This window comes from Hyperolius riggenbachi, chromosome 7 (genome assembly GCF_040937935.1).
Source record: "Hyperolius riggenbachi isolate aHypRig1 chromosome 7, aHypRig1.pri, whole genome shotgun sequence".
Taxonomy (NCBI): Eukaryota; Metazoa; Chordata; class Amphibia; order Anura; family Hyperoliidae; genus Hyperolius; species Hyperolius riggenbachi.
The window spans coordinates 206,603,475-206,629,377 of NC_090652.1; the positions used below are offsets into that span (position 1 = coordinate 206,603,475).

A 25,903-nucleotide genomic window follows, 5' to 3' on the forward strand; every position below is an offset into this window, starting at 1 on the left:
GTGTAGTACAGCTTAGAAATAAAACATTAGGAACAGAGATATGAGTCTAATATCGTTTCCAGTACAGGAAGAGTTAAGAAACTTCAGTTATCTATGCAAAAAAGCCATTGAGCTCCACGACTTTCAAAGTCGCAGAGAGCTCCTCTTCTGAATGTTATCTTAAGTGTCAGCCACTCTATTTTCTTTTTCTCTGCCAGAGGGCAGGTCAAAAGTTTGCAGGGCTGCTCTGTAAAATCATTTAGAATCCTGAGTAGTGTATTAACTTCAAATATTAGAGAATGATGCATTGCTATAAAAACACTATATAACTGAAAATACAAATATAAGAATATTTTCTTTGCTTCTAAGGTTCTAGTAATTATCCATACGACACAACCAATTCATTATATCACAATTTTTTTCCGCTTCAGTGTCTCTTTAAGAGGCCTTTCCGAATCTGGGGCCTAAGGCCGTATACCATATGCTTTAAGTATCGAGGTCTGCAAGATGGTTAATGTCGGTCTGTATATGCCTTGTTTTGTATTGTCTTGGTCAGAGCCAGATTTACCATAAGACACTGTAGGCACGTGCCTCTAAGTGTCTAACGATGGAAAGGTGGCCCACTCCCCTCCATGAGTGCCTCCCTCCTTCCCTATGCAGAATCCTGATAAGTATAAACGAGAGCTTACTCACCCTATTCTCGGCATTCCTCAGATGAGCTCCGTTTAGTCAGGGGCCCCTCTATCTACTTCATTCTGAGGTTCCTTTAGCTACCTAATGCTTGGGGGCATCTCTAGCTACTTAATATTTAGGGTAATTATGGCTACCTAATTCCAAGGGGCACCTGTAGCTAAGTATGATGGGCAAGGGAAGTAAGGGAGAAGTGACAGGTGAGCCAGCCAGCACACTTGCAGGGCAGTTTGGCAGGGGTTTGAGCTTCATGAGGAGCAGTCTAAGGTGCCAGGACATCTGTGCCTAGAAGGCTTCTGTGAGGTAAATCTGGGCCTGAACTTGGTGTGATATAAAAACTTTGATGTCTGGCTTACCTATTACTACCCTTTTTCTGTACACTTTTAAATACTAAATAATCCCAATTGATCATCTTTAACCAAGTGAGATTTATTTAGTATTTAGCGCCAACTCCCCCCCCCCCCCACACACACATCTTTGACCTTTTAATTGAACCCCTGGTAGAAGCACTTCACTCAAACCCAAATATCACAGCATGGTGGCGTAGAGGTTAGCTCTCTCGCCTTGCAGCGCTGGGTACCTGGTTCTAATCCCAGCCAGGGCACTATCTGCAAAGAGTTTGTATGTTCTCTCCGTGTCTGCGTGGGTTTCCTCCGGGCACTCCGGTTTCCTCCCACATTCCAAAACATACGGATAAGTTAATTGGCTCCCCCTAAAATTGGCCCTAGACTACAGTACGTTCACTACATAATATAGACATATGGCAATGGCAATGGTAGAAATTAGATTGTGAGCTCCTTTGAGGGACAGTTAGTGACAAGATATATATATATATATATATATATATATATATATATATATATACACTGTACAGCGCTGCGTAATATGTTGGCGCTATATAAATACTAAATAATAATAATAATAATAATCACAGGCAGTGAAAGCACCCCTCATGAACATTCACAACATGTAGTAGGCTGATTATGTCATACCTCCCAACTGTCCCTTTTTCAGAGGGATACTGGGCCGGTTCTAGACTTTTTGCTGCCCGAGGCAAACTTGTGAGGATGCGCCCTCACCCAGATTTGGAATGATCGCACAGCGCTTGACAATTTACTCTGCTTCATATAATGTTCTCACATGACATCCTGCAGCTCAACACAATAGCACACTGGTTGGCTATGAGTCTGTGACATACAGACTGGTCACCCTTAGCCACTCCATTCCTCCTCAGGAAGGTACACACAGTACAAAAATGGTGCCTCTGCAATCTCTGCGCCTGATACAATTGTTTCACCTTGCTTCATGAGAGAACCGGCCCTGATGGACAGTCCCTCTTCGGAAACTAAATCCCTCTGGGCTATATGCAATTCGCTTTTTCACATGAGTTTTCTCCTAGGAGAAAATGTTTCATCTTCGATTTATAAAAACTTTTTAGCACTTTGTAATAGTAAAAGTGCCAAAAAGTAAGTGAAAAGGTACTATCAAAATTATTGTGAGTATTTATTTGCTTGCTGGTTGTTTAAAAGGCATTTTATTGACAAATTTGAAAATTTCACCTAGGAGAAAACTCAGGTGAAAAAGTGAATTGCATATGGCCCTCTGTCCCCCATTCTTCCTCTTTTTGCCTCTTTCAGGACTCATGTACAGATCAATGTAAATATATGTATTTTTCTACTGAAAATATGTTTAACCACTTCGCATCCAGACCTTGTTTTCCCCTTATTGACCAGAGCAGTTTTGACGCTTTAGCGGTGTTCCTTTTTAATCAGCAATAACTTCATCTCTACTCGTGCCACTTAAAGGAATACTATTGAAATACATACTTTTGAGGCAACATTAGTAATGGATGTAACAGAAATATAAATAAAGGACTCTGTATATATTGTTGCTGTGTAGTGTTTTTTCCCCCTAGGAAACTGTTTTAACAGCTGCCCATAGACAACAGTGGACAGAGGAATAGTCCACTTTTGTAGGTGACCTCGCTGAGTAGTGAAGCCTCCCCTCCCCCATGACCTGTAACTCACTCGTGCCGCCTGTCAGTAGATAAGAAGAGCCGAGAGCTTCTCTCCCTCCTGTCCGGTATTTCTGCTAGTATGCCCATCAATAGGATATACAGTAGCCCAGAGCTTCTCCCCCCTTCTCTCGCTCCTCTCATAAATAGAATTTCTCTGAACACACTGACTGTGTCCGCAGCGTCACTGGAGGTTTGCTGTTGCTATACAACGGCAAACAACCAGGCAAAGGAGAGCTGAAACATTCCGTTCTGCAGAGCACTTTGACTGTGATTTAGTATAGACAGCGCAGAGCATAACGGGACACTTATGTTCTCCTTTGCTTAGTTTTTTGTGCATAGCAAGGAAAAACCTTCAATGAGGTGGCGGACACAGCGTGTGCAAAGAAGCACAGTGACAGAAGTACAGGACCAGAGCGAGAGAAGGGAGAGACCCTGACGGGCATCACAGCAATTGCTGTTAAAACTCACGTTGGGGAGGGGAGTGGGCGGCATAATAGCAGCAAGAGAAGTTCTCTCGTATCTCAAACATCTCTGTGTGTTCTGTGTGTGTTCTGATGGAGGAGGAGAGGAGGGGTACGGGAGCCAGGACCATGATGATGTCCTGTTTTAATATCAAAGGCCTCCCCACAAAGGTGGACTATTCCTCTTTCCCGACGCCGTCAGTGTTCTCAGGGGACACTGACTTAAAGGTACCTAGGATATAAAATGCACTACAGAGGAAAAATATGTGCAGAGTCCTTTATATATATTGCTTTTACATCAGTTGCCAATGTTGCCACAAAAATACTTTCTTCGATAGAATTCCTTTAAGGGCTGGTTCAGACGGGCGTTTTTGTGGCGTTTAACGCAGCGTTTCGGACGCAGCGTTTTTTGGGATCTACTGCCATCCCATGCAAGTGAATGGGAGCGTTTAGAGCTGGCTTTTGCAGGCTTTCATGAAAGCCTGGCAGTAGATCCCAGCGTTGCGTCTAGTCTCAAAAGCAACATGCTGCTTTCAGAGGCAGTAAACGCGAGGAAACAATAGCAGAGACCAGAACTGCTAGCCTTGAACGCTTTTCAAAAGCCTTCAAAAGCTAGCGTTTAAACCACCCTTTCTCAACCTTTCTACCCTGGAGGAACCCTGCAAATAACTTTGGGATCTCAAGGAGCCCCTGCAAACCATTTTTTGATGTCGAGGAACCCCTGTATTTATTTTGCAGGAGGCATGGTTTTTACAAGTAGGTGTGGCTGCTTATTTCACTACCCCCTATTACACTGCCAATCATTATACTGTCTTCTGAGCCCCAATTTAGTGCTTCTTGTTACAATACCACCTATTCTAGTGTGCTCTGTTATACTTCTCACACGATAGGGGAGAATGCCAAGGAACCCCTGCAGAGTACTCAAGGAACCCTGGGGTTCCGGGGAACCCTGGTTGAGAATGCCTGGTTTAAACGCTGGCGTTTGAACGCAATGCCAAGCAAAAGCTCAGCAGACGCCCGTGTGAACCAGCCCTAAATGATCTATATATCGTTTTTTTCAAGACAAACTAAGCTTTCATTGGGGGGTATTTGGTACGAAGTAAAATGTTCCTTTCTGTGCATTTTAATGGGACAAAGTGGGGAAAAAAGAGATATCAGCAGCACCGCTACAGTGAAAAAGTTAGCTCTTTTATTAGTGCAGTAAAATCATGTGGCAAAGATAGAGCTGGAGGCAACTACAGCCCGCTGTTTCGAAGCGACATGCTTCTTCTTCAAGTTGCAAGCTCATAATGACAAACAATGTTCTCATACCTTCTTAAATATGGCCACACATTCAAATGTCAGCCAATCCACAAATAAGACTTGAGAAGCGACCAATCAGAGCAGACCAAGGGAATGGAGGACCTGATGGGGAACTTCAGTACACAGGAAGTACAACCCACAAGTGACCTCACTGCAAGAAAACACTACCATAAGAAAAACGGCTGCTAAGCCATACCCAAAACGGACCTGATGGGGAACTGCCATATACGCGTAAAAATCACCTGATGCGTAAAAATGTATGCAACAACCCCGAACGCGAAAACGCATGAAAACAGTAAGCTAAAGGCATCCGCAATGAATGCCAATAAGAGAAGACGCGTAAAAAGCGTAAAAATATACGCAAAAGTCTAGGGACGCGTGGAAAAATAACGCGTAAAAACCTCTGAATAAATGCTAACAAAGCGTACGCGTAAAAAGATGGGAGTGGCGTATCAACATACGCAAGTAGTTAAAGTAAACTGTGCATAACACTATATGTAAAAAATACAAAAACCAGTAAAATATACATATGCAAAAATGTACAAATATTGATATGCTCTGATTGGTCACCGCTCATGCATAAATATAAAGAACCTTAATCACATACGATATAGAAAAGTACAGGAATAACCTTAAGAAAAATGTTATCTCAGAATATAAATACTAGATACATCCCATAAATTATTCCAAAAATTGCCGAAAAAACCCAAACCTATGTTACTGGTCCTGATTGCCACCCAGATCCGAATCTTCTTATATACAAAACGATAAATCATACTCCCTATTTAAACCTCCTCGACCTACAGTTCCTAAACGTCTAATCCATCCTGCTTCACATTTCAATAATGCTTTCAATCTATCCCCACCACGTAATGTCCTAGGTACACTATCTATGACCTGTATCCTAAGTTGTGACACTGAATGTCGAGACTCGACAAAATGGGACGACACTGCCTGTTCTCGATTCTGACCACGTATCGCACACTTGTGTGATGAAAGACGTACACGTAAAGATTGTGTCGTCATGTCAACATAAGCTAAGCCACAAGGGCATTTGATAAGATACACTACATATGTTGAATCGCAAGAATAGCGTCCACGAATCTTAAACTCAGTACCCAAAGATGGGTGATTAAAGCTATCACCTTTGACGATATGGCTACAAGCATGGCAACTTAAACATGGATAAGTGCCAAATCTGCTCGCCGAGTGAGTAACTACAGGTGTTGTCCCATACTTGTCTCGTCCCATTTTGTCTCTAATTGTGGGAGGTCTTTTAAAAGACAGAAGTGGGGGATATCTGAACTCATGAACTTGTGGGAAGGACTGGCGTAAGAGGCCCCAATGTTTCCGTACAATGGACCCCAGCTGAGCACTGCAGGCATTGTAAGTGGAAACAAAGGGGAGTCTAAGGCCCTGCTGGCGTCTAGGTCTACTATCCCGGTCTTAATTTATGGGATGTATCTAGTATTTATATTCTGAGATAACATTTTTCTTAAGGTTATTCCTGTACTTTTCTATATCGTATGTGATTAAGGTTCTTTATTTTTCCACGCGTCCCTAGACTTTTGCGTATATTTTTACGCTTTTTACGCGTCTTCTCTTATTGGCATTCATTGCGGATGCCTTTAGCTTACTGTTTTCATGCGTTTTCGCGTTCGGGGTTTATGCATACATTTTTACGCATCAGGTGATTTTTACGCGTATATGGCAGTTCCCCATCAGGTCCGTTTTGGGTGTGGCTTAGCAGCCGTTTTTCTTATGGGAGTGTTTTCTTGCAGTGAGGTCACTTGTGGGTTGTACTTCCTGTGTACTGAAGTTCCCCATCAGGTCCTCCATTCCCTTGGTCTGCTCTGATTGGTCGCTTCTCAAGTCTTATTTGTGGATTGGCTGACATTTGAATGTGTGGCCATATTTAAGAAGGTATGAGAACATTGTTTGTCATTATGAGCTTGCAACTTGAAGAAGAAGCATGTCGCTTCGAAACAGCGGGCTGTAGTTGCCTCCAGCTCTATCTTTGCCACATGATTTTACTGCACTAATAAAAGAGCTAACTTTTTCACTGTAGCGGTGCTGCTGATATCTCTTTTTTCGCTATTTTTGAACTTGATGAGCAACAAGTTCTGATCAGCTATAGCACGCTTGTCTCCATTGAGAGTGCTGGGACAAAGTGGGAAAATTTTAAAAAATGCATTATTTCAAAATTTTGACCAATTTCTATTTGGAAATAAAAAGTGCGATTGACATAAAAACTGTGCCGCCAGTTAAAGTTGCCCCAGTATAGATATCCAGATGTGTCCCCAGTATCACCGCCTCCCCCAATATAGCCAGATGTGTCCCCAATATCAGCCCCCCTAGCATAGCCACATATGTCCCCTGCGTTTGCCAGCCCCAGAAAAGATTGACAGACGCACCCCCAGGAATAGTGCCCCTCTTTATAGCCATATGTGTCCCCGGATCAGGATTACCCCCATTATGGCCAGATGTACCCCCAGGATTAGTACTGCCCCCCATTATAGCCAAATGTGCCCCCAGTATATGATTATTGCCCCCTCCCCAGGTGCCCAGATGCACCAAATTAGTAAATCCCCCCCTCCTCCTAGTCAATTAGATGCCCCCAGCAAACATGAACCCCCCCTTTTACATATCCTGCCCCCACCCCCCAGGATCGATAGCCAGATGCCCTCCCCCCCCCCCCCCCCATTAGGGCAGCCCCTTCCGTGCAGAAATAGTACAAAAAATCCACCAGCAAGCAGCCTCACTCACCTTACCTCGGTCCTGCGACTATCCTGAAGCCCGATCCTCTGTTCTCCGCTCTGCAGTCAGCCGCATATTGCCGGTAACCCGGGACCCAGGTTTCCGGCAATATGAGGCTGAATGCAGAGCGGTGATCGGAGGATCAGGCTTCAGGATCGTCGCAGGAACGAGGTAGGTGAGTGAGGCTGCTTGCTGGATGATTTTTTTTTTACTACGGTATTTGTGCGCCGAGGGGGACAGATGAAGGATCGCTGCAATTCACTACTGCAGCGATCGTTCATGGGAGGGGGGTGGACTAATTGGCCAAAAGGGAACAGGTTCCCTTCCACCAATTAGTATTGCAGCTGACAGTGCCGGAGGGTGCGCTCTGAAGTGCACCCGATCGTGCACAGCAGGGCTGCAAGGAGGTCAGTATATCTACGTGGCTGTGGCTTGGAGGGTGCCACAGCTGACATAGATATACTGTAGTGGTGGGGAAAGTGGTTAATATACTCTATAGGCTTGATTCACTAAGCCGTGCTAACTCATAGCATGGCCGCTCTATCTATGAGTTAGCACGGTTTAGTGAATCAAGCCCTATATGTTATATATCATTTACATTGATAGATTACTTCGTTTTAAATATTAAAATGAAGGAGAACTAATAACAGAGAGGACCAGTATGGTCTGCTTACCGCACTGCAATGCACCATCTATGGGATGCTCACAGTGCAGAGGAAGTGTTACAATTATAATGCGTGATAATGGGTTGCAATTAGTAATGCATGCATTACCGCTAAGTGCGCGTGTTAACAGGTACAGTGAAGCATACTTTTCATTGATTGTGTGCTTCGCTGTATGTGACGCAATGCACACGTAATGTGCTGTGCTTTTTCCTTCCATTGCATTGTGTTATTGTTATACAGGGAATGCAGCGTCCCACTGTGAACCTAGCTATGGGCATGAAACAGTGTCCAAACTCACCCATTCCACAAACATATCTATAGTGTTTTCAGATATCAAAATGCCTGGTTGTGAGGCCTGAAAATCACTGCAAAATGCACAATGGAAATACAAGTGCATACAAGCACAAGGCTTCAGCGTCATATATAATTTACATATGCAAACACTATGCCTCTGTAGAAGATGTTAAACAGTGATATGCATAGTAAACAAACATTGGCTGCTTAGGTCATACCGGAACAGGAAAAAAAAAAAAGGATGTAGTGCCTGCTATGCAGGGCTGTGGAGTCGGTACAAAAATCAACCGACTCCAACTCCTCTAATTTGCATATTACAATCTTGTTGATTGAAAGTATGTAACATGAAATTCGTCTCTTAACTGCCAACGCTTAGGAATTTTAAAAGACGACTGAAGTGAGAAGGATATGGAGACTGCCATATTTATTCCCTTTAGTCATAGACTAAAACTAGTCCTTGGTAAGAGTACTTGTAAAAGGTACATGCCGGAACAAAGAACATCTATCAGGCCCTAGGCAATGTAACTGTGGGTACATGTAAGAGTGATGTGCAGGTGCTCTGCAGGGGAATAAGGAGATTCTTCCTCTATTACACATTCTTCATGCACAATCTGAACCAGGTTTATGGGTGATAGACAACACCTCTGTGTTCAATGTGCACAACATTCTCAGTGGATTCCCTGCAGCTATGTGGAGAGTGCATATGTAGAGTATAGTACTACTGTGTAACAAAGTAAACCTGAGACAGATGAAATTAAAGTTTTATACATACAGTGGGTTGCAAAAGTATTCAGCCCCCTTGAAGTTTTCCACATTTTGTCAAATTACTGCCACAAACATGAATCAATTTTATTGGAATTCCACATGAAAGACCAACACAAAGTGGTGTACACATGAGAAGTGGAACGAAAATCATACATGATTCCAAACATTTTTTACAAATAAATAACTGCAAAGTGGTGTGTGCATAATTATTCAGCCCCCTTTGATCTGAGTGCAGTCAGTTGCCTATAGACATTGCCTGATGAGTGCTAATGACTAAATAGAGTGCACCTGTGTGTAATCTAATGTCAGTACAAATACAGCTGCTCTGTGAGGGCCTCAGGAGGTTGTCTAAGAGAATATTGGGAGCAACAACACCATGAAGTCCAAAGAACGCACAAGACAGGTCAGGGTTCAAGTAATTGAGACATGTAAAGCAGGCTTAGACTACAAAAAGATTTCCAAAGCCTTGAACATCCCACAGAGCACTGTTCAAGCGATCATTCAGAAATGGAAGGAGTATGGCACAACTGTAAACCTACCAAGACAAGGCCGTCCACCTAAACTCACAGGCCGAACAAGGAGAGCGCCGATCAGAAATGCAGTCAAGAGGCTCATGGTGACTCTGGACGAGCTGCAGAGATCTACAGCTCAGGTGGGAGACTCTGTCCATAGGACAACCATTAGTCATGCACTGTACAAAGTTGGCCTTTATGGAAGAGTGGCAAGAAGAAAGGCATTGTTAACAGAAAGCATAAGAAGTCCCGTTTGCAGTTTGCCACAAGCCATGTGGGGGACACAGCAACCATGTGGAAGAAGGTGCTCTGGTCAGATGAGACCAAAATGGAACTTTTTGGCCAAAATGCAAAACGCTATGTGTGGTGGAAAACTAACACTGCACATCATTCTGAACACACCATCCCCACTGTCAAATATGGTGGTGGCAGCATCATGCTCGGGGGGTGCATCTCTTCAGCAGGGACAGGGAAGCTGGTCAGAGTTGATGGGAAGATGGATGGAGCCAAATACAGGGCAAACTTGGAAGAAAACCTCTTGGAGACTGCAAAAGACTTGAGACTGGGGCGGAGGTTCACCTTCCAGCAGGACAATGACCCTAAACATAAAGCCAGGGCAACAATGGAATGGTTTAAAAAAAAAAAACATATCTGTGTTAGAATGGCCCAGTCAAAGACCAAATCTAAAACCAATCGAGAATCTGTGGCAAGATCTGAAAACTGCTGTTCACAAACGCTGTCCATCTAATCTGACTGAGCTGGAGCTGTTTTGCGAAGAAGAATGGGCAAGGATTTCAGTCTCTGGATGTGCAAAGCTGGTAGAGACATATTCTAAAAGACTGGCAGCTGTAATTGTAGCAAAAGGTGGTTCTACAAAGTATTGACTCAGGAGGCCGAATAATTATGCACACCCCACTTTGCAGTTATTTATTTGTAAAAAATGTTTGGACTCATGTATGATTTTCATTCCACTTCTCACGTGTACACCACTTCGTATTGGTCTTTCACGTGGAATTCCTATAAAATTGATGCATGTTTGTGGCAGTAATGTGAACAAATGTGGAAAACCTCAAAGGGGCCGAATACTTTTGCAACCCACTGTACCTGGGGCTTCCTCCAGCCCCCTTCAGGCTAATCAGTCCCTCGCTGTCCCACTCCGCCACCTAGATCTTCTGCTATGAGTCCAGGTACTTGAGCCAGCCTGTCGTAGTGCGCATGCACACTCCGCCGCCGGGAGCATACTACACCTGCGCAGCACTGTTGCACAGGTGCAGAATGCTCCTGGCTGTGGAAGCGGCATGCGGCTGGACTGCCCTGCCTGGCTGAATTACCAGGACTCATAGCAGAAGATCCAGGTGGTGGAGGTGGACAGCGAGGGACTGATTAGCCTGAAGGGGGCAGGAAGAAGCCCCAGGTATGTATAAAACTTTTCTTTTCATCCTTCTCAGGTACCATTTAATTCGTAGTCACCAAACCAAATTTTAACAACATATCAAATTATTTAATTTCATGAGCAAAGAGAGTGCGTACATTTGCATAAATCAGGATCAACACAGAATTATTTCCATCTCATTAACCATCTCTCTTAGTGACATGGCTACACATCAGGCTTTATACTTACAGCATAGATGTTATTTCGTATATATAAGAGATTCCTGTGTACACATAATATATACTGTACAGTCACAATCAGATGTGTATATCTGACTTTAAAAACACGGGGACTGCTTTATTGAAGAAGCACAAGTAACTAATTTTGATTGGTTTATTTCATGTTTGTGGATTATTCACAGCTATCACTGTATGTATAAATTATTAATGATGACTATTATTGCAGGAGATCGTGCGCACATCTCCTGCTTAGTAGGTGGCGCTCCGCCTTCAGTCTCCCACTGACAATCACAGCTTGGAGACTGTTAGATGGCGAAACCGCCGTCTAATTACCTTGTACAGCGCTGCAATCTACAGCAGCGCTGTACTGGGGACAGCTGTGTGACACGGCTGTCCCCTCCAGGGGACCAGAGGTTATCGGCAATCACAGTGATTGGCTTGCGGGGAGGGGAAAAAAAAGGGAAATTACAAGATAAATACAATAAAAAAAACAAACACTGGGGGAGCGATCAGACCCTACCAACAGAGAGCTCTGTTGGTGGGGAAAAGGGGGGGGGGGGACGAAAAAAAAATCACTTGTGTGTTGAATTGTGCAGCCCTGCAGCGAGGGCTTAAAACTGCAGTGGCCCTTTTTAAACAAAATGGCCTGGTCTTTAGGGGGGGTTTAACACTGCGGTCCTCAAGAGGTTAAGCAAGGGGACCTCTAGCCATTTTGTCACCCCCCCCCCCCCCTCGGTTCCGCCCCATGAAAACAAACGCAATGCTGCAATGTTTCACCATAAAATAATCATAATGTGGAATATTTTTCATCAGAAAATAATTGTAATGCAGCAATCTTTTACCCGAAAATAATCATAATGTGGGAAGCATTTCACCAGAAAATAATTGCCACCTATAAAAAAAACAAACAAACAAACAAAAAAAAAAAAACACAAGCATTTACTCATCTGAAGAAGCCTCCTCTCCTGGGGAGCAGCTCCCCCGGCTCCAGCTGTGAAACTTCCGCCACGCTGACAGGCAGACAGCAGGCCTATGGGAAGATGGCGCCTGAAGCCCTGTACTGGAAATACAAATAGTCTCCAGTGCAGGGCTTCGGACGCCATCTTCCCGTACCCCTGCTCTGCCTGCTGGAAGACTCTGCAGGCTGGAGAGGTGGGCTGCGGGGAGTGAATTGCCCAGTTCACCACGGGATCCCACAACCTGGCAGGGGGGTTGGCACGGTCCCCCCCACTGTTGGCAGTGATTAGGCAGATACTGTAATTACCTATAAAGATACGAGCAGATACTTACCCATGTCCTCCTTACCCCACCGTTGTTTAGCACAGACAAGTGCTTGTTGGGTACGTTATCGTGACTGCACTCCCTGCCGTGCACAAGAGCAGCCGTACTGCACTTGCATGAATACAGTCAAGCCTGTGCAGTAAGCTGGAGCATCACTAGCCTAATTTAGTCTACTTTAGACCCAACAGGAAGCCTCTTAGAGAACAGTTCTTCAATCACAGCTATAATATAGTAACTGAATCAGGAGGCTCTACACGTGCTTATCAAATTTGTTGAATACAAAATCGCTTTAAATGACAAAACTGCTTGATATCCCCAATTAAAACCATAAAGACAGGAGGCAGCGCTCTATCACACTTTTCCACTTATCACCATCAGGTCATGCTCAGTAGTGGTCACCCAGCCTCAGCTTATGCAAACCACATTGGCCACCGATATGGTTGATTGTATGTGGACCCACCACCGACGCACACCCTAGAGGCCTCAGTGAATTCCTCCAGGTTAAGACTCTTTATAAACTCCTTGTTTCTGTGAGCATGATGTTGCAAATGGCCTTTTAAATCTGTGATTCCTGCTGCTGATGTACTTATATTAAGATCTGCAATGTTCCTTAGGCCACATACACACATCAGACTATAGTCTTTGGAAACTGAAAGATCACAGACCAATCTTAACACCCTTCATGTAGTATGAGAGCCATACTCTACACAGTCTTTTCTATGGAGCTGAACTCCACATCAGACAGAAATCTTTGCTAGATGCTGCACACACAGATGCTGTACAGACACAAAAGATCAATATCTGCAAAAGATCTGTTCCTGCCAAAAATCCATTCCTGCAAATTGCAATGATAGTCTATGAGATCTGCAGATCATCATACACACATGATTTAACTGACATTCATCTGCAGATCTGCAGATCTGAAAATCCATCCTGGTGGATCTGATCTGCAGATGAATGTCAGTTAAATCATGTGTGTATGATGATCTGCAGATCTCATAGACTATCATTGCAATTTGCAGGAATGGATTTTTGGCAGGAACAGATCTTTTGCAGATACTGATCATTTGTGTCTGTACAGCATCTGTGTGTGCAGCATCTTGCAAAGATTTTTTTCTGATGTGGAGTTCAGCTCCATAGAAAAGACTGTGTAGAGTATGGCTCTCATACTACATAAAGGGTGGTAAGATTGGTCTGTGATCTTTCAGTTTCCAAAGACTATAGTCTGATGTGTGTATGTGGCCTTAGTGCAGAGCCGGGACAAGGTCCTCCAGCACCCAAGGCTGAGACACCAAAGTGCGCCCCTCCATCCCTCCCACCCCAGCCATCACACACTGATTGCTATTAGACTAAGAGGCGCCACAGCGCCCACAACCTCCCCAACACCTTAATATCTAGTTATATGGCTTGCAGTCACTGCCATGTATCCCCTTTTCTTATTTCTTTCTGCTTCAAACACAATTAGGAATGACAGCTGAATGAATTCTGCACCCCCTCCTACACTGCGCCCTGAGGCTGGAGCCTCTCCAGCCTATGCCTCCGCCCGGCCCTGCCTTAGTGTATAGAGGATAAATGCCACTTGCTCACAGCATCTGCTGTTTGCTTTCTACCTCTCTCCAGGAATGCAAAGTACTCCGCTGTATAACATCATGACACAAGGCTTGATCATTTATGAGCCAAACGTCCACAGTTTCAGTGTGCTGTTGGTTCTGCAGTTACACCCTGTAAGTTTGCAGATTTACTCACGACCTCAAAAGTAAGCGGTTTCTCTCTTGCCTCTGTATTGTTGCGCCCCATCCAACACGGTGACACTGGCGGGAGTCACTATCCTGTGTCCAGGTTGCGGCTCCACAGCCTTCTTGGCAAGTGTGTATGTATGCTACTCAAGCCGGTGATGACACACCGCCTCAGTGCCCCTGCGTGGTCTCCGTCCTCTGATCCCCGGTCACATGATTGCTTACTTGTGCTTCAGCCCCGCCTGCTGATGCTTTTCACTCCGCCCACTGAGGCTTTCTCAAAACAGAAGGGGGCTGTGTCTGAGATCTCTTTAACCTTCTATTTAATCTTTATATGGATGCAGAAATTGTTATGTAGAAGTTGTGTAGCACTCCTCACTGCTTCCTGTCGGATGTGCCACGGTCTATCTGCCAGCACTGCAGCTGTATCAGCTTGTAAAGAAGAATGACCGGCACCATCCAATATATTAGCTAATATATTGGATGGTGCCGGTCATTCTTCTTTATGGATGCAGAAATTAAAACATACATTTTTCCATTTTCCTGCAGTGACATTACAGATTACAGAAATATTGCTCTGTAGATTTTGTTATCTGTAATGTCACTGCAGGAAAATGGAAAAATGCATGTTTTAATTCCTGTAAATTAAAACTTCTGCGCCTATGCATAAAATGAATGCACTCTTTATTAAAATTAATGATTGGAAATAACAAGTCTGCACCTGGAGATAAACCAGCGGCCTCACTCCCAGTCATACACCTGATCACATTCACAAGCCCCAGGGACTTCACTCAGAGTGTTCCACTGTGGATTACCACAAGCGTGCAGATGGAACCACACAACACTCCAGATATCTACGTTATTGAGTCCGCTTGAGTCCCGGCCGGTCACTCACTGCTGGATCAATCCCGTAACAGGCTCCACATGGACTTCCGGCTTCCGGCTTCCAGCTCTTACAAGCCTTGCTGCACACGGAGTCCGGGGGTGACGTCACCACAACCAAGAGCCAATCGCCTACGCGTTTCAGTAGGTTACGCCTACCTTCTTCAGGGCCCTGAAGAAGGTAGGCGTAACCTACTGAAACGCGTGTGGTTCCATCTGCCCCTCCGTCTCTCCTTTGAAGTAATTGGAAACTATCAACGCCGAATAACTTCTAAAAACTGTGAGTTTGCTATTACAGATTTCAGAGGACCTGATATGACCCAAGGATTATACGGAGGATTATATTTACTTACAATTTGCCAATATATGGAAATGCAAGGCTTGTAGTGAAAGACTACACTTCTGAGGAGTCCATTTCAGGAATAATATATTTTAGCATTGTTTTTTAGATTGATGCGCATCAATAAGAGTAGTTGTTTACAAACGGGTGCACGCTTGTGGTAATCCACAGTGGAACACTCTGAGTGAAGTCCCTGGGGCTTGTGAATGTGATCAGGTGTATGACTGGGAGTGAGGCCGCTGGTTTATCTCCAGGTGCAGACTTGTTATTTCCAATCATTAATTTTAATAAAGAGTGCATTCATTTTATGCATAGGCGCAGAAGTTTTAATTTACATGTTTTTTGGTGTATAGTTTGCGGATTCTATATTAACTTGTTGCTGCCATCTTTTAATTTAATTACATTAGCGCCACAATCTTGTCCAAATGTTTTAATTCCTGCATCAATATAAAGTTACATATAAGATATGCTGTGGGTGGGAGACTGCTCCTCCCACCTCACCTCTCTAGATTAAATAGAAGGTTGAAGAGATCTCAGACACAGCCCCCTTCTGTTTTGAGAAAGCCTCAGTGGGCGGGGTGAAAAGCATCAGCATGCGGGGCTGAAGCACAAGTGAGCAATCATGTGACCCGAGATCAGAGGACGGAGACCACACAGGGGCACTGAGGCAGCGTGTCATCACCAGCTTGAGTATCATACATACACACTCGCCAAGAATGCTGTGGAGCCACAACCTGGGCACAGGATAAAGTGACTCCCGCCAGTGTCACCGCATTGGATGTGGCACAACAATACAGAGGCAACCACGGGAGAAACAGATTACTTCTGAGGTCATGAGTAAATCTGCAAACGTTGTCCGCATGCGGATTCGCATAGCCAATACAAGTGGATGGGCCTCTTTCCACTTTTCCGTATTGCTAAGCGTTTTTGTGTGCGGGGAAAATAGACGGCAGAGCCGTCAGAATTCGCACCCCGCTATGCGAATCGCACGCAATGCATTTATTAGGGAAATCGAATGCGTTTTTGGCATGCATTTTTCCCCGCGATTTCGCATGCGATTCCGCATAGGAAGCAATGTTAATTTACACAGGCAGGGACATGGTTAAAATTGCATATACCCTAACCTATGTGGAATCACAGCAAAATACGCATGCGGAATCGCACACGCATGTGATTTCGTCAGCTGTGATTTTCCGGCGATTCTGCACCGCAATAGTGGAAACGGGCCCTGGAAGTTTGACTCATAAATCATCAAGCCTTGTGTCATGATGTTATACAGCTGAGTACTTTGCATTCCTGGAGTGAGGTAAAAAGCAAACAACAGCAGATGCTGTGAGCAAGTGGCATTTATACTCTATACACTAATGCTGGGCATAGACCGTTCGTTTCCTCCTTATCAATCGAGCCGCTTGATGGGTGCCATCCACCCAATCACGTTAGCAGAATTTCCCTATGAGGTTTTCTGCTGGGTCCCCTAAACAAGGTGCTACTGCTCAGAGGGGAGCGCAGACCTGGACTGCAAGAGGGTCCCGGGCAACGGGGGAGGGCTGGAGTAGGACATGAGAAACCTCTGCAGGATGTATAGACTTCCCTCTGCATAGGGGATTTAGGTCACAATCCCATCAATGCGGCAAAGATGGAGGCCCGAGCATTTGCAGCAATATTTACAATATGAATAAAGTGAGTACAGAGGCAGTGGCGGACATACGGCCGTGCAGGCCGTGCCGCCGCACGAGGGCCCCTGAAGTTCCGTTTTCTTCAGGGGCCCATTAAGTATTTTTTTTTTATTTTTTTTTTAATTACTTTATTCCCCGGGGGGCCCCCCGATTCCTATCCTCCCTCCCTCCCTCACCTCGGGGGGCCCCCCTCCCGATATGCGCGGCGGGAGAGCGAGCGAGCGAGCGGCAAATGCAGGAAGTCTTCAGGGCTCTCCAGGCATCCGCTAGAGGCCCAGCCGCTGAGTCTCCAATATGTCTCCAGTTGGAGACATATTGGAGACTCAGCGGCTGGGCCTCTAGCGGATGCCTGGAGAGCCCTGAAGACTTCCTGCATTTGCCGCTCGCTCTCCCGCCGCGCATATCGGGAGGGGGCCCCCCGAGGTGAGGGAGGGAGGGAGGATAGGAGTCGGGCCCCCCACCCGGATAGCTACCCACCCGGCTACCTAACCACCTACCCACCCGGCTACCTACCTACCCACCCACCAGGCTTCCTACCTACCCACCCGACTACCTAACCACCCACCAGGCTTCCTACCCACCCGGCTACCTACCCACCCACCAGGCTTCCTACCTAACCACCCACCCAACTACCTAACCACCCACCCGGCTACCTACCCACCCGGCTACCTACCCACCCACCAGGCTTCCTACCTAACCACCCACCCAACTACCTAACCACCCACCCGGCTACCTACCCACCCGGCTACCTACCCACCCGGCTACCTACCTACCTACCCACCCGGCTACCTACCTACCTAACCACCCACCCGGCTACCTACCTAACCACCCACCCGGCTACCTACCTAACCACCCACCCGGCTACCTACCGGGCTAGTTACCAACCCACCCACCAGGCTACCTACCCACCCACCAGGCTACCCACCCACCCACCCGGCTACCTACCTAACCACCCACCCGGCTACCTACCTAACCACCCACCCGGCTACCTACTGGGCTAGTTACCAACCCACCCACCAGGCTACCTACCTACCCACCCACCAGGCTACCTACCTAACCACCCACCCGGCTACCTACCGGGCTAGTTACCAACCCACCCACCAGGCTACCTACCCACCCACCAGGCTACCCACCCACCCACCCACCAGGCTACCTACCTAACCACCCACCCGGCTACCTACCTAACCACCCACCCGGCTACCTACCGGGCTAGTTACCAACCCACCCACCAGGCTACCTACCTACCCACCCACCAGGCTACCTACCTAACCACCCACCCGGCTACCTACCGGGCTAGTTACCAACCCACCCACCAGGCTACCTACCTACCCACCCACCGGGCTACCTACCTACCTACCGGGCTAGTTACCCACCCACCCACCAGGCTACCTACCCACCCACCCACTAGGCTACCTATCCACCCAACCACCCATGGGAGCTGCGCGCCGGATGGAGGCTGGGACAGGAGGTCTGCTGCTGCAGGTGAGTAAATGTTTTTGTTTTATTTATATTAGCAGGTGTATGTTCTGGGCAGGTCTGCCACATGATTGCATGTATTTTCTGGGCATATCTGCCGACATGATTGCACGTATTTTCTGGGCATATCTGCCGACTTGTTTGCACGTATTTTCTGGGCATATCTGCCGACTTGATTGCATGTATTTTCTGGGCATATCTGCCGACTTGTTTGCACGTATTTTCTGGGCATATCTGCCGACTTGATTGCATGTATTTTCTGGGCATATCTGCCGACTTGATTGCACGTATTTTCTGGGCATATCTGCCGACATGATTGCACGTATTTTCTGGGCATATCTGCCGACATGATTGCACGTATTTTCTGGGCATATATGTGTATTTTCTTGAGAAAACCTGCACAATTATGTGAATTTTCTGGGGAAAGGGTCACCAAAACTTGGGCCCACTGTCTTTGCGTTGCACTTTTCAAGGGAACCTGAGGTGAGAATAATATTGAGGCTGACATATTTCTCTCCTTTTAAGCAATACCAGTTGCCTGGCTGCCGTGCTGGTCCTCTGCCTCTTATTCTTTCAACCATAGACCCTGAACAAGCATGCAGCAGGTCAGGGGTTTCTGACAATATTGTCAGAACTGAGAAGATTAGCTGCATGCTTGTTGCTGGTGTAATTCAGTTTATTACTGCAGCCAAATAGATCAGCAGGGCCGCCAGGCAACTAGTATTGTTTAAAAGGAAATAAACCCTCACCCCGGGTTCGCTTTAAGTTACAGTTAGCTCCGCCCTCATCCGGTCATTGCCACGCCCATTTTTTGCAGCGGCGCTACGCGCCGCAGGCTCTATCAGGGGGCCCACAATTACAATTTTGCACAGGGGCCCACTGCTGGCTGTGTCCGCCACTGTACAGAGGATTTGTTCTCCCAATAACAATGATCGCCAAGTTTGCAAATCAGGCCCACAGTGCCTGAACAGAAACAAAAACAAACAAACATCCAATGAGTAGCGGCAGTGGGCAGAAAGCAGTGCACCATACTTACCAAGCGATCCCTCACCAAGCACCATGGTCAAGGTGTCGAAGGTCACCACTGCGCTGGGACTGGTCACCACAGGCTCTTCTTTCTTCATCCAGACCTGGGCAAATGATAGGTGGAGGTGAGCTCAAAAAGCAGTTAATGACCATGCTAAAGCCTGGCACACACATGCAATTTTGAATGGCCAATCATTGGCCAATTTTACTACTTCCATGTAGTATAAGAGCTTACCTGCACAGTCTGTTCATACAATCCACAATCTGTTGACCCTCCTACTACATGGAGGTGGTAAAATTGGACAGTGACAAAATTGCATGTGTGTATGCACCCTAAGTTGCAGTGGATGAGGTGGGGGCTGCAGAAGCTATGTGCCGACTCAGGCTGCTTGTGTGTCGGTATACCCTAGATAGTTGGCTTCTCCTAAATGTCATAACATAACCATATTGCATCACAGTGAGTAGAACAACTGGTGTGCTCAACCACCTTACAGTTGCCACGTGCCTCGATCGATCCGGCAGCTCCCATGATCAACAACGGAAACAAAAGAAAATGGTTGGCACTGTCGCCCTGTTCTTTTGATAACATAGTGTGACATCACGCTGGCTCCATGTTACTCATGCACATTCGCAAAAGAACTTTCAGTCTATGAAACAGCCGATTATCAGCTGATTTCGGGGACATGAGCATTTGCCCTAAATTTTGCGCTGCCCTGCCTGGAAACCACACTAGAAGCCGTCTAAATGACTGCACCATTCTCTGTACGGAGTGCAGAATTCTGCGGACGGACTGCACCTTTCTGCGTACGCGCTGCCCCATTCTCTGTACGGACTGCACCTTTACTTCAGTGCCACAGCAAGCAATAGAGCACTCTGTACATAGATTGCTGCACTCCAAACAAGGAATGGTGCAGTGCTTTATGCAGCTTCCAATGTGTTTTGCTGGCATGGCAGCGCAACATTATAGGGCAAATGCGCATGTCTCCAAAACCAGCTGATAATCAGCTGTTTCAGACACTGCAAGTTCTATTGCATGAGTAACGTGGCGCTAGGGTGATGACGCAATATGGTTAAGGAGACGCTAACAATTTTCTAGGACATACCAAGGAAGTAAGCTGAAGGGCAAAGGGCTTGGACATTGGGGCCAGTGTGCAGACACAGGGACATAATTACAGCACCAGCAGCATTGAAGAGGGCAGCAGCAGTGACATACTGAGGGGCAGACCAGTGTTTCAATGCCTTGCTTTGGCTAACAAGATGATGGCTGCAACAGCTTTGCTCTAATGATAATCAAAGCTTCCGGAAAGGGGGCGGTAATGCCTAGAAATGGGTGTGGAGCTGCCTACTAGGCAGCAATAGAGGGGAGAAGCAGCCACATTCTAAGGGCCCGTTTCCACTTGTGCGGTGCGGAATCGCCGGAAAGTCACCGAGGACAAAATTCGCATGCGGGTGCGATTTTGCATGCGTTTTTTTCCTGCGATTTCGCATAGGGTAGTATGTATGCGATTTTAACCATGTCACTGCCTGTGTAAATTAACATTACTTCCTATGCGAAATCGCTGGAAAAACCGCATGCCAAAACCGCATGCGATTTCCCTATTAAATACATTGTATGAGATTCGCATACCGGTGTGCGGGGAGCTAATTCTGACAGCTCTGCCGTGCAGATTTTCCCCGCACACAAACACGCTCAGGAAAACTGACAAGTGGAAACAGGCCCATCCACTTGTATTGGCTATGCAAATCCGCATGCGGACAACGCATGCGGATTCGCGATAGTGGAAACGGGCCCTAAGGGGTGGGCCAGAGTACTCTAAACAGTTGGGCCCTGTGTACATCACATTAAAGTAGAGGGAGGGGAAAACGAAAGGTGGCCACTAACGATCCAATTTCTAGTGATAAATCGTTAGAGCAATCAGAAACTTCTGATCGGAAGAAAAATCGTTCACTACACCATCAACAAACCAATCTTTGCTTCCTATCACAACCAAGCCAAATTTTGATTTGACAAAAATCCAATCGGACGCCTTTTATAATCATTTGTGCCTATCAATAGAGATTATTTACAACCAATCTGTTCAGAATTTCGGATCAATCCGATCAGAATTTCTGATCGCTCGATTGATTTTTCGCTACAAATTGGACAGTTAGTGGCCACTTTTAGGGTGCATACACACATTCAAAATTGATTGGCCAATCACAAGCCACTTTTACCACCCCCACGTAACATGAGGGCCCACAGACTTTGAATGCTAAATGATTATGCAAGTAAGCTCAGAGTCACATACCACATGGCAGTGGTAAAATTGGCCAATCAAAACTGTAGTGTGAATAAGCATGTGCACGCCACTGAATACATAACTGCATGATGCACGTACAGCAGTTTATACAGCCCCCATCCACTAGCATGGCATACAGCAGTATATACAGCCCCATCCACTAGCATGGCATACAGCTGTATATACAGCCCCATCCACTAGCATGGCATACAGCAGTTTATACAGCCCCATCCACTAGCATGGCATACAGCTGTATATACAGCCCCCATCCACTAGCATGGCATACAGCAGTATATACAGCCCCATCCACTAGCATGTCATACAGCTGTATATACAGTCCCCATCCACTAGCATGGCATACAGCTGTATATACAGCCCCCATCCACTAGCATGGCACAGCAATAGCAGATAGATGGGCAGTGGTCATGTCACTGCAGGTGCCACCCTCGGCGGTACACGTGAGGCCCACCTGCACACATACGTCACAATAGCTACTATGACGTCATCCTCCTCGCACTCGCAGACACGGCAGCGGCGGAGACAGACGTGCCACCTCTCTCTCCGTATCCCCGATAGCCAAGAGCTCTCAGGCCCGACATTCTTCGGCAGCAACTCCAGGAAAAAACAGTCATAGAGAGCGGCTGTCCTGATGGTGAGGACGGCTAGATCCCGGAGCTCCCCCTAGCGGCCGGTAATAGAAATTACACTGTGAATGTAATATAGATGCCATAGAAATAGATTTCTAAGAGCAGAAATGAAGTTTTGACGCTCATCCTGGGCTGTAGAATTACTTTAAAAAAAAAACAAAAAACACGGATGTAAATTCCTTTTGGTAGCAATAATAGGTGTCAGCTTCTTTTCCAGGGCCAGACTATCCTGAGCAGCTGGACATTGCCCAAAATGTTCAGGCTCTGTGCTGCTGCCAAGCCCCGCCTCCAAATTGAAAAGTATTCCAGGCCCCCCTTTTGGCCGAGATAAACCCCGACCCAAGGGCCGTTAAGCTCCGCCTTCTCAGTAATTATGCGTGTGTGCAGCAGGCTTGCGAACCTGGAGAAGTTAGTTAAAGGGAGCCTTAAATGGGAACTGAAGTGAGAAGAATATGCAGGCTGCCATATTTATTTCATTTTAAACAATACACATTGCCTGGCAGCCCTGCTGATCTATTTAGCTGCTGAAGTGTCTGAATCCAGACGCGGAGCTAGGGGGGTCGGGGTAGGACAGGTGCCCCGGGGTGCCGGGTCCCCGAGGGCGCCCAGCTGAGCTGCAGATTTTTTTTTGGGGGGGGGAGGGGAGCAGCGCAGAGAAGAGGGAGAGCTGTGAGCAGCGGTGGAGAAGGGGGGCCATCTCCCCCCTCCTTCTCTCACCTTAGGTGCTCTCCCTCCCTCGCTGTCCCCTCCATAACTAATGTCCGTCCAGGTGGCTGGCAGCGGCGGGCGGGACTTACCTCCGTCTCGCTCCAGCGCCGGAAGTTCGGGTCCTGCAGCCGCTGCTCTGGTCTGGACTAGACCAGAGAGTAGCGGCAGATCCATCCGGCGCTGCGACGAGACGCAGGTAAGTCCCGCCCGCCGCTGCCAGCCACCCGGACGGACATTAGTTGTGGAGGAGACAGCGAGGGAGGGAGAGCACCTAAGGTGAGAGAAGGAGGGGGGAGATGGCCCCCCTTCTCCACCGCTGCTCACAGCTCTCCCTCTTCTATGCGCTGCTCCCCTCCCAAAAAACATACATATATTGGGGACATATACCCCCTGCCTACATATACTGCGGACATATACCCCCTGCCTACATATACTGGGGACATATACCCCCTGACTACATATACTGGGGCATATATACCCTCTGACTACATATACTGGTCGCATATACCCCCTGACTACATATACTGAGCACATATACCCCCTGGCTACATATACTGGGGACATATACCCCCTGCCTACATATACTGGGGACATATACCCCCTGGCTACATATACTTGGAACATATACCCCCTGCCTACATATACTGGGCACATATACCCCCTGCCTACATATACTGGGCACATATACCGCCTGACTACATATACTAGGCGCATATATACCCTCTGACTACATATACTGGGCGCATATACCCCCTGACTACATATACTGGGCACATATACCCCCTGGCTACATATACTGGGGACATATACCCCCTGCCTACATATACTGGGGACATATACCCCCTGCATACATATACTGGGCGCATATACCCCCTGCCTACATATACTGGGCGCATATACCCCCTGGCTACATATACTGGGCGCATATACCCCCTGGCTACATATACTGGGGACATATATCCCCTGCCTACAGATACTAGGGACATATACCCCCTGCCTACATATACTGGGGACATATACCCCCTGCCTACATATACTGGGAACATATACCCCCTGCCTACATATACTGGGGACATATACCCCCTGCCTACATATACTGGGGACATATACCCCCTGACTATATATACTGGGCACATATATACCCTCTGACTACACATAGTGGGCGCATATACCCCCTGACTACATATACTGGGCACATATACCCCCTGGCTACATATACTGGGGACATATACTCCCTGCCTACATATACTGGGGACATATACCCCCTGCCTACATATACTGGGGACATATACCCCCTGCCTACATATACTGGACGTATATACCCCCTGGCTACATATGCTGGGCGCATATACCCCCTGGCTACATATACTGGGGACATATACCCCCTGCCTACATATACTGGGGACATATACCCCCTGCCTACATATACTGGGGACATATACCCCCTGCCTACATATACTGGGGACATATACCCCCTGCCTACATATACTGGGGACATATACCCCCTGACTACATATACTGGGCGCATATATACCCTCTGACTACATATACTGGGCGCATATACCCCCTGACTACATATACTGGGCACATATACCCCCAGGCTGCATATACTGGGGAAATATACCCCCTGCCTACATATACTGGGGACATATACCCCCTGCCTACATATACTGGGGACATATACCCCCTGCCTACATATACTGGGGACATATACCCCCTGCCTACATATACTGGCCACATATACCCCCTGACTACACATACTGGACACATATACACCTGGCTACATATACTGGGCACATATACACCTGGCTACATATACTGGTCACATATACCCCTGGCTACCTGTTCTGTGGACATCTCTACCCCTGGCTACCTGTTCTGGGGACATCTATACCGCTGGCCACCTATTCTGGGGACATCTATACTGCTGGCCACTTATTCTGGGGACATCTATAGACCTGGGGCTACCTATTTTTGGGGAACCACTGCTGTCGGATTGAGTGTATTTTGGGGAACTGCTGCCAGGTGAGAGGTGTCTACCATATTAAGGGGGCATTCTGCCTATTTATGTGAAATGCTGTCTATTTATGTGCCTCATGACTGCTGAATTTGTCTTGTTGGGGGCCTCATGATTTGTTGGGGGCCTCAAGATCGCTGAATTTGTCTTGTTGGGAGCCTCATGATTTGTTGGGGGCCTCAAGATCGCTGAATTTGTCTTGTTGGGGGCCTCATGATTGCTGAATTTGTCTTGTTGGGGGCCTCATGATTGCTAAATTTGTCTTGTTGGGGGCCTCATGATTGCTGAGTTGGTCATGTTGGGGGCCTCATGATTGCTGAATTTGTCTTGATGGGGGGGGCTCATGATTGCTGAATTTGTCTTGGAACATGCTGGAAGGTACATACTGAGGGAGGATGGGTGAGCGCGAGCCCGCTAACTTCCTGTACATTTGGCTCCACCCATAACCACGCCCACATGTATTATATAGTCACGCCCCCTTTTTGACGCCTTCCCCTTAGGGGGCGCATTAATAGTCTTTGTCCCCGGGCGCTGAAAGCCCTAGCTACGCCTCTGTCTGAATCACACCAGAAAGAAGCATGCAGCTAATCTTGCCAGATCTGACAATAAATGTCAGAAACGCCTGATCTGCTGCATGCTTGTTCAGGGTCTATGGCTAAAAGTATTAGAGGCAGAGGATCAGAGAGAAGCCAGACAATGTGCATTTTTAAAAGGAAACAAATATGTCGTCAGCCTCCATATCCCTCTTGCTTTAGTTGCCCTTTAAGTTTCATCACCGAGCC

At 46.8% G+C, this 25,903-nt stretch overlaps 1 long non-coding RNA gene across 2 annotated transcripts in view; it reads right to left on the minus strand.

The window, feature by feature from the left end:
- LOC137525750 (uncharacterized) overlaps positions 1–22,345 on the minus strand; it is a 32,746-nt gene extending 10,401 nt beyond the window's left edge. For both annotated transcript variants that reach the window (XR_011022990.1, XR_011022989.1), the window contains exons 1-2: positions 22,219–22,345; positions 19,481–19,574 (exon numbers count right to left, since the gene is read on the minus strand). This is a non-coding gene — a long non-coding RNA (uncharacterized lncRNA). The remainder of the gene's footprint in view (positions 1–19,480; positions 19,575–22,218) is intronic.
- Between the last annotated feature and the right edge of the window lie 3,558 nt (positions 22,346–25,903).